This window comes from Cebidichthys violaceus, unplaced genomic scaffold, assembly GCF_023349555.1.
Source record: "Cebidichthys violaceus isolate CVI_PGR_0920_01 unplaced genomic scaffold, fCebVio1.0.p SCAF_26, whole genome shotgun sequence".
Classification (NCBI taxonomy): domain Eukaryota; kingdom Metazoa; phylum Chordata; class Actinopteri; order Perciformes; family Stichaeidae; genus Cebidichthys; species Cebidichthys violaceus.
The window spans coordinates 2039458-2050667 of NW_027176439.1; the positions used below are offsets into that span (position 1 = coordinate 2039458).

An 11210-nucleotide genomic window follows, 5' to 3' on the forward strand; every position below is an offset into this window, starting at 1 on the left:
ACCATGCGAGGAGAGAGGAACAGTCTCAGAGAGGATCCAGGCTCTCAAAATGATGCCAAACTGCTGTATATGGATATATTGAACACTATTAGTGATAAAATAAGTGAAATATATAATTATATAGTATATAAAATTACAATGGTACAGCTGGAACAAGATTACATTTTGGTTGACCTCATCTGACCTCTCTGTACTAGATCAAGATGTACTAGATAAAGCTTCACTTTATCAAAGTAAAAATTTGTATAGAGACCCTAAACATATAGTTCTATGATCTGGGAGAGCTTGAAAGCTCGTATCTACATGATTTCTAAAAAGAAATATCCTGAAATTGCTTCTTTTTTTCAGTCGAAAATTTGAATTTTCAATTTGTGCTGTGTGCCTTCTTAATTTACTCTTAACCAGTAACATATATACTGATATTTACACACATCAACACATCTCACAAGTGTTAGGGTTATTTTAATACAAAAATTATTAAAATAGCCATTACCGTTGCAACGCTACACTCATGGGTATGCTATTTTCGAGCCGAGGGCCTAAAAATAGGGCTAGGGTCCAAGAGGTTTTAAGAGACATGAGCCGTCCTTTCCTCAGTTGCATCACATGAAGCTACGTTTGTTCCTGATGACGGAGGCCATTGATCACAGCTGATCACAGCTGAGCTGTCAATCTGGCTTTAACAGCTGGAGAGACTTTTGAGAAGTTTGTGTCTGTTCACATGATCACTGTACTTAATAATAGTAACTAATACTACTAATAACTAATAAAGACACTCAGTAATCATCACTGTACTGGTGTTTTCTCTCTGTATACTGTTACATCTTTAACATACTGTGACCTGTTCATGAGTGCAGGATCGATTTGTACGGCAGAATGCGTTTGTACGTTTTGAAATTCAGATTGTGACGTCATTATTAATTAACCCAAAATATGATTACGGTTTCTCTTGAATACTGGAATAAATGTATTAGGCTCAATGTTTCAGGTTAAATTTAAGGTATAAAACCCTCAGGAATGATCAGTCTCACGTGACTGAATGAAATGATGATAAATGATGTAAAAAGCTCTCTGACTTTAATTGTTTCCATAATAAAAGTTATTGAGGGAAATATCAGATCATGAAAAGACAAATCTTTCTAATAAATGAAGAAAGTTCTTTGTGGTCAATTGTTCAGACTACAATGAACATCTATTTAAACCAGACGGTGAATCAGAAAACATATCAAATATAAAGCTTGAGTTTAATCTGTGATCCGTCTTCACTCTGGTATGAAACTCCAGTCAGTCAGTCCGATCGGCTGCAGTGTCCAATCACATAACTGATGTGCTCGGGCTTCGACCAGACGGTCCGCGTGCTCATCGTCACCAAACTCAACGTGGCGTGAAGACGCAGACCGAGACCGAGGAGGTCCGGATCTGTACGAGACACAAACAGGAAGTGAATCACTTCTGTGAGGCTCACTCGTCTTTTATCAGAAGACAACGACGTCCTTCTGCAGCTCTTGGCATCTAGATGGGTTTTTTGCAATTTTCGCCAAAAAAAAAACATTTTACTTAAATGAACTCTGAGATCCTTTGTTCTTATTCTATTGTGTCTCTTGAATGCTGAGTTAACCTGTAGTGCAGAGAAATATTCCTGTAACACAGCGATTCCCCATATTATTAAAAAAGCCTTTATTGGGAAGAAGAAATGAGTTTTGGAAGAAGACTTTAGAGATCAAGATTTCATTTCTTTGTCTTTTGTTGCACTGTTGGCCGATGTTCTCCTGTTTTGTTCAAGTTGTCACTTTTAAAATGTTTTTTATTGAGAAATTAAATGTGCCTTTTGGAGAAAACATTTTTCTTATTGTCCTGTGTCTAATATGAACGGCTCCTTTATAACACCAGGAAGTAACGTCAAGAGGATTACTTTATCTAGAGGATTACTTTATCTAGAGGATTACTTTATCTAGAGGATTACTTTATCTAGGAACACAATAGAGTCTACACAGCTGCTTCAGGCTTTGGTCTCGTTCAGAATTCTTCTTTCATGTTGTCGACATATTACAGTCAAAGGTTTATATACACACACACACACACACACGTTAGGGTCGTATGTCAGACTATTATATTGTGTAAAAAATCAAATAAAGAGTTGCTGCTGACGTTATTTAATGCCTCATATGTGAGGTTTCAAAATGACACTATTTTTGTATTGCATACTTGACCTGTTTAATATTTACATATTCTTTAAAAAAAAAAAGTTTAAAGAAACCAGAACCAGAGCGAAATGTGATGATGCAATGTGACTCTTATCTCTTCGATTGAGAATGTAATATTTGGTGATGTACATATATCTCAGATCCCATTTGTTCAATCATGAAAAACTAAGACTTTGGGGTAGAAAGGTTTCCATCCATCCATGTGTGTCACTCTCAATGCTTTTGTCTCAACCTTTTCGGGTTCAACAGTCCCGTCTAGACCTGTTGGTGGGGAGCTGGGCTTTTGTGCAGTTCAATCATGAGAGACAAGTGAATATAAAATTAAAAACAAGTAGTTAACATTTATTATGACAGATGATGCGTTCATGAGTTACGCAGAACTTCTTTGACGCTTGAACACGACGAGGAGATTTGTGATCCAGTTGCGATCGTCCCGAGCGGCAACAATATAAATCCCTCTCCGTGGAGTCCAGACACTGGTGGTGATGGTGGCTGATGAGGATGATGAAGCTGATGAATCTGCGAAGACTGGGCGGAGATGGGGAGGTGCAGCGTGAACGTACTGAAGGTAGAGAGACAATCGTATTTAAAGACAGACAGCGGCAAGATGATATGCTAATGATGTCCTTGTGCTATTGGCTAGAGACCAGCTGATCTAGACAGCCGATATCATGATTGACAGCCCCAAACAATAACAACAAGGAAATAATGTGTGCATGCATGCATGAGGAGTGACGGCAGATGTATGGTAAATAAGCTATGGGCTTAGGCATGCATGAGTATAGTCTTCCTGTCTGAACTTACGCTAGAGCTTCATTTGTTGGAAGGTTTGGCTGATCTCTCTGGCCTGACTGCTGCTGCTGCTCCAGCTCTCCCCCTACAGGACACAACACATAAGACACATAATCTACGTTTTGATACACAACAGACTGAATATATACAGTATACAATATACTTCTTTTTGACACAATTAAGCGTTGCCAAACTCAAACTTTCCAAGACCTTTAAAATGTTTCCTTCATTCAAATAATTCCCTGCAGCTCCTACGAGGAAAACAAACTCGTTCCAGTGAAGCTAACCCACATGAAGCCGGACATAAATATGCAGCAGGATAGACGAGAGGAAAAGTAAGCATCACACAGGAAATCATCCAGTGCGAACAAACAACCGCGCAACACGTCGGCCAAGCGCGCGACTCACCTGGCTGCAGGGGTTCTGGCTGGATTTGTCCGCTTAGCTCCTCTCTTGGCCACGCTGGTCTCAGAGGACCCCTTCACTCCTGCTGGTTGGGCGATGGACTGCTTGGCGGCTCTCTGATTTTCAGCCTCCGGTCGGTCCTGCCACCACCTCTGTTCTGAGCAAACAGGAAAAAGGGGCTTTAATGTGGACGAGCAGGTCGTTTCCAAAAGGCCATCATAACTGTTACCGTAGACAGAGACAGTGAGCACACTGTGCAGACAGCTATGGCTTCCTTTGACCCGTCTGAATTTGGGTTGTCGTCATATTGAGCCAGCTGTGCCAGACCCCAAGAGACACAGGGCGTGGCCGTCCCGCGGCGTGGTCACCACCGCTAGCTGGCAAGCCTGTAAAAGAGACATTACACATAGAGGAACATTACTTTAAACCCATCCAGGTGGCCGTGCTCCGGCTTGTTTCCCAGTGTTCCACAATCTTTCCAATGTATTGGAGTGTGGACCAGAGTATCTATCCCCTTACAAAATCAAAAAACAAACAAACAAAACTAATAAAAGAAAAAAAAGAAAAGAGCTCTATCATTTCGGTCACCTAAAGTCTTTTACTCAATCCTGTTTCTTTCAAGTATTGTAGTACATTTCCTGCCCCCAAGGTTAATGCATCTTCTAGATTTAGTTCCTCAACTTCTGCTTTGCTGAATAAAATGTCTATCTTGTGCTGACTTTCTAAAGCTTGTTTTGCTAATTTATCTGCTCTTACATTTTCTTTTACCCCTCTGTGTGCTGGTACCCACATAAACGATACAAACAAACCCATATTCTTAAGTCGGAACAGTGTTTCGTATATTTTATTAATTAAATCCTGCCTGCTATGGGATGTGAATGATTCTAATGAGGATAATGCTGAACTGGAATCTGAAAAGACAATTACCTTTTTTATCCGAACCTCCTCTACCCACTGCAGTGCTGTTAAAATGGCCAACGTCTCAACTGTATAAAGAGACAAATGATCTGATGTTATCTTTTTGACTTCAAATTGCAAGGTTGGTATGGAGACCGACCGGCCGACACTCCGTCTGGGTGAGACAGACAACCAGACCGACAGTCCGCATGAGTGAAACAGACAACCAGACCGTCACTCCGCCTGAGTGAGACAAACAGACAAACACTCCGCCTGAGTGAGACAGTGAGACCGACCGACACTCTGCCTAAGTGAGGCAGTGAGACCGACAGAACAGCCGACACACCGTCTGAGTGAGACAAACAGACAGAAACTCCGTCTGAGTGAGACAAACGGACAGACACTCCGTCTGAGTGAGACAAACGGACAGACACTCCGTCTGAGTGACGCAGACAGACATACACTCCGTCTGAGTGAGACAGACAGACCGACACTCCGTCTGAGTGAAACAAACAGTCTGTTTGTCTCACTCAGACGGAGTGTCTGTCTGTTTGTCTCACTTAGACGGAGTGTTTGTCTGTCTGCCTCATTCGGATGGAGTGTCTGTCTGTCTGCGTCACTCGGATGGAGTATCTGTCTGTCTGCGTCACTCAAATGGAGTGTCTGTCTGTTTGTCTCACTCAGATGGAGTGTCTGTCTGTTTGTCTCAATCAGACGGAGTGTCGGTCGGTCGGTCGGTCGGTCTCACTGCCTCACCCAGGCGGAGTGTCGGCCGGTCTGTCGGTCTCACTCAGACGGAGTGTCGGCCAGTCGGTCTCACTCCGTCTGAGTGAGACAGACAGACCGACACTCCGTCTGAGTGAGACCGAACGGCCGACACTCAGTCTGAGTGAGACCGACAGACCGGCCGACACTCCGTCTGAGTGAGACCGACATGCCGACTGACACTCCGTCTGAGTGAGACCGACAGACCGACACTCCGTCTGAGTGAGACCGACAGACAGACAGTCCGTCTGAGTGACGCAGACAGACCCTCCGTCTGAGTGAGGCCGACAGACAGACACTCCATCTGAGTGAGGCCGACAGACAGACACTCCGTCTGAGTGAGGCCGACAGACAGACACTCCGTCTGAGTGAGGCCGACAGACAGACACTCCGTCTGAGTGAGACAAACAGACAGACACTCCGTCTGAGTGAGACAAACGGACAGACACTCCGTCTGAGTGACGCAGACAGACATACACTCCGTCTGAGTGAGACAGACAGACCAACACTCCATCTGAGTGAAACAAACAGTCTGTTTGTCTCAATCAGACGGAGGTTCGGTCTGTCTGTTTGTGTCACTCAGACGGAGTATCTGTCTGTTTGTCTCACTTAGACGGAGTGTTTGTCTGTCTGCCTCACTCGGATGGAGTGTCTGTCTGTCTGCATCACTCGGACAGAGTGTGTGTCTGTCTGCGTCATTCGGACGGAGTATGTGTCTGTCTGCGTCACTCAGACGGAGTGTCTGTCTGTCTGCGTCACTCAGACGGAGTGTCTATCTGACTGCGTCACTCAGATGGAGTGTCTGTCTGTCTGCGTCACTCAAATGGAATGTCTGTCTGTTTGTCTCACTCAGATGGAGTGTCTGTCTGTTTGTCTCACTCAGACAGAGTGTCGGTCGGTCGGTCGGTCGGTCTCACTGCCTCACCCAGGCGGAGTGTCGGCCGGTCTATCGGTCTGTCGGTCTCACTCAGACGGAGTGTCGGCCGGTTGGTCGGTCTCACTGTCTCACTCAGACGGAGTGTCGGCCAGTCGGTCTGACAGGCCGACACTCCGTCTGAGTGAGATCGAACGGCCGACAGTCTGTCTGAGTGAGACCGACAGACCGGCCGACACTCCGTCTGAGTGAGACCGGCAGACCGGCCGACACTCCGTCTGAGTGAGACCGACAGACCGACACTCCGTCTGAGTGAGACCGACAGACAGACACTCCGTCTGAGTGACGCAGACAGACCCTCCGTCTGAGTGAGGCCGACAGACAGACACTCCGTCTGAGTGAGGCCGACAGACAGACACTCCATCTGAGTGAGGCCGACAGACAGACACTCCGTCTGAGTGAGGCCGACAGACAGACACTCCGTCTGAGTGAGACAAACAGACAGACACTCCGTCTGAGTGAGACAAACGGACAGACACTCCGTCTGAGTGACGCAGACAGACATACACTCCGTCTGAGTGAGACAGACAGACCAACACTCCATCTGAGTGAAACAAACAGTCTGTTTGTCTCACTCAGACGGAGGTTCGGTCTGTCTGTTTGTGTCACTCAGACGAAGTATCTGTCTGTTTGTCTCACTTAGACGGAGTGTTTGTCTGTCTGCCTCACTCGGATGGAGTGTCTGTCTGTCTGCATCACTCGGACAGAGTGTGTGTCTGTCTGCGTCATTCGGACGGAGTAGGTGTCTGTCTGCGTCACTCAGACGGAGTGTCTGTCTGTCTGCGTCACTCAGACGGAGTGTCTATCTGACTGCGTCACTCAGATGGAGTGTCTGTCTGTCTGCGTCACTCAAATGGAATGTCTGTCTGTTTGTTTCACTCAGATGGAGTGTCTGTCTGTTTGTCTCACTCAGACAGAGTGTCGGTCGGTCGGTCGGTCTCACTGCCTAACCCAGGCGGAGTGTCGGCCGGTCTATCGGTCTGTCGGTCTCACTCAGACGGAGTGTCGGCCGGTCGGTCGGTCTCACTGTCTTACTCAGACGGAGTGTCGGCCAGTCGGTCTGACAGGCCGACACTCCGTCTGAGTGAGACCGAACGGCCGACACTCAGTCTGAGTGAGACCGACAGACCGGCCGACACTCCGTCTGAGTGAGACCGACATGCCGACTGACACTCCGTCTGAGTGAGACCGACAGACCGACACTCCGTCTGAGTGAGACCGACAGACAGACAGTCCGTCTGAGTGACGCAGACAGACCCTCCGTCTGAGTGAGGCCGACAGACAGACACTCCATCTGAGTGAGGCCGACAGACAGACACTCCGTCTGAGTGAGGCCGACAGACAGACACTCCGTCTGAGTGAGGCCGACAGACAGACACTCCGTCTGAGTGAGACAAACAGACAGACACTCCGTCTGAGTGAGACAAACGGACAGACACTCCGTCTGAGTGACGCAGACAGACATACACTCCGTCTGAGTGAGACAGACAGACCAACACTCCATCTGAGTGAAACAAACAGTCTGTTTGTCTCAATCAGACGGAGGTTCGGTCTGTCTGTTTGTGTCACTCAGACGGAGTATCTGTCTGTTTGTCTCACTTAGACGGAGTGTTTGTCTGTCTGCCTCACTCGGATGGAGTGTCTGTCTGTCTGCATCACTCGGACAGAGTGTGTGTCTGTCTGCGTCATTCGGACGGAGTAGGTGTCTGTCTGCGTCACTCAGACGGAGTGTCTGTCTGTCTGCGTCACTCAGACGGAGTGTCTATCTGACTGCGTCACTCAGATGGAGTGTCTGTCTGTCTGCGTCACTCAAATGGAATGTCTGTCTGTTTGTTTCACTCAGATGGAGTGTCTGTCTGTTTGTCTCACTCAGACAGAGTGTCGGTCGGTCGGTCGGTCTCACTGCCTCACCCAGGCGGAGTGTCGGCCGGTCTATCGGTCTGTCGGTCTCACTCAGACGAAGTGTCGGCCGGTCGGTCGGTATCACTGTCTCACTCAGACGGAGTGTCGGCCAGTCGGTCTGACAGGCCGACACTCCGTCTGAGTGAGACCGAACGGCCGACAGTCTGTCTGAGTGAGACCGACAGACCGGCCGACACTCCGTCTGAGTGAGACCGGCAGACCGGCCGACACTCCGTCTGAGTGAGACTGACAGACCGACACTCCGTCTGAGTGAGACCGACAGACAGACACTCCGTCTGGGTGACGCAGACAGACCCTCCGTCTGAGTGAGGCCGACAGACAGACACTCCGTCTGAGTGAGGCCGACAGACAGACACTCCATCTGAGTGAGGCCGACAGACAGACACTCCGTCTGAGTGAGGCCGACAGACAGACACTCCGTCTGAGTGAGACAAACAGACAGACACTCCGTCTGAGTGAGACAAACGGACAGACACTCCGTCTGAGTGACGCAGACAGACATACACTCCGTCTGAGTGAGACAGACAGACCAACACTCCATCTGAGTGAAACAAACAGTCTGTTTGTCTCACTCAGACGGAGGTTCGGTCTGTCTGTTTGTGTCACTCAGACGAAGTATCTGTCTGTTTGTCTCACTTAGACGGAGTGTTTGTCTGTCTGCCTCACTCGGATGGAGTGTCTGTCTGTCTGCATCACTCGGACAGAGTGTGTGTCTGTCTGCGTCATTCGGACGGAGTATGTGTCTGTCTGCGTCACTCAGACGGAGTGTCTGTCTGTCTGCGTCACTCAGACGGAGTGTCTATCTGACTGCGTCACTCAGATGGAGCATCTGTCTGTCTGCGTCACTCAAATGGAATGTCTGTCTGTTTGTCTCACTCAGATGGAGTGTCTGTCTGTTTGTCTCACTCAGACAGAGTGTCGGTCATTCGGTCGGTCGGTCTCACCCAGGTGGAGTGTCGGCCGGTCTATCGGTCTGTCGGTCTCACTCAGACGGAGTGTCGGCCGGTCGGTCGGCCTCACTGTCTCACTCAGACGGAGTGTCGGCCAGTCGGTCTGACAGGCCGACACTCCGTCTGAGTGAGACCGAACGGCCGACAGTCTGTCTGAGTGAGACCGACACACCGGCCGACACTCCGTCTGAGTGAGACCGGCAGACCGGCCGACACTCCGTCTGAGTGAGACTGACAGACCGACACTCCGTCTGAGTGAGACCGACAGACAGACACTCCGTCTGAGTGACGCAGACAGACCCTCCGTCTGAGTGAGGCCGACAGACAGACACTCCGTCTGAGTGAGGCCGACAGACAGACACTCCATCTGAGTGAGGCCGACAGACAGACACTCCGTCTGAGTGAGGCCGACAGACAGACACTCCGTCTGAGTGAGACAAACAGACAGACACTCCGTCTGAGTGAGACAAACGGACAGACACTCCGTCTGAGTGACGCAGACAGACATACACTCCGTCTGAGTGAGACAGACAGACCAACACTCCATCTGAGTGAAACAAACAGTCTGTTTGTCTCACTCAGATGGAGGTTCGGTCTGTCTGTTTGTGTCACTCAGACGAAGTATCTGTCTGTTTGTCTCACTTAGACGGAGTGTTTGTCTGTCTGCCTCACTCGGATGGAGTGTCTGTCTGTCTGCATCACTCGGACAGAGTGTGTGTCTGTCTGCGTCATTCGGACGGAGTATGTGTCTGTCTGCGTCACTCAGACGGAGTGTCTGTCTGTCTGCGTCACTCAAATGGAGTGTCTGTCTGTTTGTCTCACTCAGATGGAGTGTCTGTCTGTTTGTCTCACTCAGACGGAGTGTCGGTCGGTCGGTCTCACTGCCTCACCCAGGCGGAGTGTCGGCCGATCTGTCGGTCTCACTCAGACGGAGTGTCGGCCGGTCGGTCGGTCTCACTCAGACGGAGTGTCGGTCTGTCTGTCTCACTCAGAGTGAGACTGACTGGCCGACACTCCGTCTGACTGAGACCGACAGACCGGCCGACACTCCGTCTGTAGTGAGACCGACAGACACTCCGTCACTCAGACGAAGTGTCTGTCTGTCTGCGTCACACAGATGGAGTGTCTGTCTGTCTGCGTCAGTCAGATGGAGCTGCAAAACCAGGGTCACAACAAAAATAGTGGCTCCTTGCTGGCACAGCGGCCAAAAACAAACAAACTGCACAACACAAATGAACAATAATATGGCACAGCGGCCAGTTCACACAAACAGCACAACACAAGTAGCACTACCGACCGACCGGCCGACACTCTGCCTCAGTGAGACAAACAGACAGACACTCCGTCTGAGTGAGACCGACACACCGTCTGAGTGAGACAGGCAGACAGATCGACACTCCGTCTGAGTGAGACCGACAACCAGACCGACACTCTGCCTGAGTGAGACCGACAACCAGACAAACACTCCACCTGAGACAGACAACCAGACAGACACTCCATCTGAGACAGACAACCAGACAGACACTCCGCCTGAGACAGACAACCAGACAGACACTCCGCCTGAGACAGACAACCAGACAGACACTCCGCCTGAGACAGACAACCAGACAGACACTCCGCCTGAGACAGACAACCAGACAGACACTCCGCCTGAGACAGACAACCAGACAGACACCCCGACTGAGACAGACAACCAGACAGACACCCCCGACAGAAACAGACAACCAGACAGACACCCCGACTGAGACAGACAACCAGACAGACACCCCGACTGAGACAGACAACCAGACAGACACCCCGACTGAGACAGACAACCAGACAGACACCCCCGACTGAGACAGACAACCAGACAGACACCCCCGACTGAGAGAGACAACCAGACAGACACCCCCGACTGAGACAGACAACCAGACAGACACTCCTACTGAGACAGACAATCAGACAGACACTCAGACTGAGACAGACAACCAGACAGACACTCAGACTGAGACAGACAACCAGACAGACACTCCAACTGAGACAGACAACCAGACAGACACCACGACTGAGACAGACAACCAGACAGACACCCCGACTGAGACAGACAACCAGACAGACACCCCGACTGAGACAGACAACCAGACAGACACTACGACTGAGACAGACAACCAGACAGACACCCCGACTGAGACAGACAACCAGACAGACACCCCGACTGAGACAGACAACCAGACAGATACTCCGACTGAGACAGACAACCAGACAGACACTCCGACTGAGACAGACAACCAGACAGACACTCCGACTGAGACAGACAACCAGACAGACACTCCGACTGAGACACACAACCAGACAGACACC

The 11210-nt window shown here is 49.4% G+C and overlaps 1 long non-coding RNA gene across 1 annotated transcript; it reads right to left on the bottom strand.

Annotated features, from left to right (window-relative positions):
- Window positions 1–2520: 2520 nt before the first annotated feature.
- Window positions 2521–3081, bottom strand: LOC137879951 (uncharacterized). Its single transcript, XR_011103778.1, has 2 exons — window positions 3009–3081; window positions 2521–2766 (listed from the first exon to the last, which is right to left on the bottom strand). It is a non-coding gene; the product is annotated as an uncharacterized lncRNA (long non-coding RNA).
- Between the last annotated feature and the right edge of the window lie 8129 nt (window positions 3082–11210).